This window comes from Pangasianodon hypophthalmus, chromosome 16, assembly GCF_027358585.1.
Source record: "Pangasianodon hypophthalmus isolate fPanHyp1 chromosome 16, fPanHyp1.pri, whole genome shotgun sequence".
Classification (NCBI taxonomy): domain Eukaryota; kingdom Metazoa; phylum Chordata; class Actinopteri; order Siluriformes; family Pangasiidae; genus Pangasianodon; species Pangasianodon hypophthalmus.
Window position 1 is genome coordinate 18,969,700 of NC_069725.1, and position 2,406 is coordinate 18,972,105.

General features: G+C 39.4%; 1 long non-coding RNA gene across 1 annotated transcript; it reads left to right on the forward strand.

Moving 5' to 3' along the window:
- Nucleotides 1-49: 49 nt before the first annotated feature.
- On the forward strand, nt 50-1,566 carry LOC113530356 (uncharacterized). Its single transcript, XR_003403140.3, has 4 exons — nt 50-139; nt 251-275; nt 1,135-1,157; nt 1,282-1,566. It is a non-coding gene; the product is annotated as an uncharacterized LOC113530356 (long non-coding RNA).
- Nucleotides 1,567-2,406: the final 840 nt, after the last annotated feature.

A 2,406-nucleotide genomic window follows, 5' to 3' on the forward strand; every position in this document is an offset into this window, starting at 1 on the left:
ATTTGCGCTATCGCGAGATAGGAACCAATCGCTTGTATACAAGTCTTCTGCTATCGCGAGAATGTGACGCGTCGACTGTATAAAAGACCTCCGCGTCGGTCATGACGCTCTCTTGAAGTCGTTACCTTCGCTTTGCGAGGTGAGAAAGCTGCTCTTCTCTGATCTGGTTTGTGGCTGCTAGTTTAATCCAAAGCAATCACGCTTATTTAAAGACCATCCATTAATATTTTCACCTTCTCTTTCTTTACAGAAACGTCTCCAACATGAGAGCGAAGGTAAGTGGCGATTTTGCAAGTGTTTTTAATTTGTTTAAGGGAAAGTTAGCATGTTGCCTCAGAACAATGTGGCTAATCTAATAACAGCGACCACTAATGTAACTAGCTAACTGCTTTTAGTGCTGGTAGTTGATGAATTCCCTAGCTGTTTCAAGGCCGTTAGTTTGCTGAAGTAAATTATTAGTCACTTTTAGGCTGTATGTGTTTGGTACTCAGATATTTCACAGTTGTAGGTAAAACCGAATTGTGTATAAACTAGCATGAAAAAGAAAATGGCGGTTGTCTAGGAAGTGTTACCACCATAACACACGTTGGAATTAATGTTCATATGACTCAACCGGTAGAATAATGCCTTAGCACGCATTGTATACATTTCTTTTTAAAATATTATGATATAATCTCTAAGGACATGCTTGGTAGTGCTAACTGGTCATGTTATTTAGTTAGCATTAGCCGTTCCGCAGCATGGTGCTGCATGTTGTAGTGCGAGATACTGAAGCCTGGAACCGACTCACTGAATCACCATTTGATTCACTTACATTAACGAATGTCGGTGCTGTTAATTTGGTTATTTTGCAACACTAACGGTGTATGCCCGTTAAATTGCTATTAGAAATGGTTTATGTACATGCTTGGGCAGCGTGGTCTAGCTGTTAAGTGTCCTGGTCATGAATCGACACTTGGAATCAGTTCACTTCGTGCTTATTGAAACGTACAGAGCTGATATTGACTCAATTGTACTGGTAATTGAGTTGTCTCATTTCAATGTACAAGTCTCTATGTATGCTGTGCTGTGAATTCCTGCTGTATGCTTTGTTTTTAAAATGTTTCATGTATTTTTTATTTTTTTTTCCCCTAGTGGAGGAAGAAGCGCATGCGCAGGTGTGTACTTTTTGTTTGCTGATCACCTTTAATTATTGAATATTCATGTGGCATTGGGGGAAGTCTGAATATATATATATATATATATATATATATATATATATATATTTTTTTTTTCCCCCAGGCTGAAGCGTAAAAGGAGAAAGATGAGGCAGAGGTCCAAGTAAACTGCAACCTCTCTGCTGCAGCTGAGGTCCCGTTCATCTTGGATTCCCTTTGAGAGTCTTCTGGAAAAGTCCATCTGAAGGTGCTGTCCATCTCCTGTGAAGCCAGTCGAGTGTGATGGAGAAAGCTTCCATCTCCAGGCTGTCCAGTTGGGTGTTGGTCTTGACCTTAGAAGCTCTCTTGGACTTGCCAGTGCAGCGTCTTTTGTTAATACCTGTTCAATAAAAGTTTGGCTTAAAATCTACTGTTGTGCTCTGGCTGAATGATTATGCAGACCTAAACCACCTACTAGGTAGGAATCAAGATGCAAGTTTGCAGAGTAAGTGTTGGAATAGTTTGAGGTATGAATATTTTGCTAAAACAATTTGAGACGCTATGGACTGTCCATGGACCCCTTGAATACTTAAATGTTTTATATGGCTATTTAGAGTGACCAGGTCACTAACAGATTGATATTTAATGCAATTTTGGTAATGGTGTGGCTTGTGACTTTCACTGCAGTGCAAGATGCACCTAATTAAGCTGCCACTCTGCTAGTCTTTACTGCTACACATGCATGTGGAAGTAATATTGCATGTTCTGTATTTGGATTTTTGTCTTTTTGGTAAGTTACCCCTGAGTAATTTTTCGCCTCATTCAAAAGTCTCCACCCCAGTGACAGGAACAAATATGGTATAGGCTAGGTACTGATTTGTGCTTGCCAACGGATGAACTAGTCTCCCAAGATCGATCTATTCAGTGGGTGTACGTAAATTGGGCTAGGGTTGTAGGAATTGTAGTGAAGTACATGTATGAAAATGGTTAAAATTGAACTTCAGCTTTTTTAAAAAAAAAAAAAAAAAAATGCTCCCGGCTTGTTAAATGATTCTGTACCTTTTCTTAAGGCCAGTATGCAAAGGGAGTGGTTGAGGGTTTTATGGCAAGCATTTGTTTGGAATGAAAACCTTTAGCCACACAAGCTTTTTCTGACTTATAGTGGACATTCCTTTCCATGCTCATCTACATGGTATCCGTGTTAATGTAACTGCAAATAATGCCCTGAACAGATCTGTTCTTTAGTCTACTAAATAGAACATGGAAAATC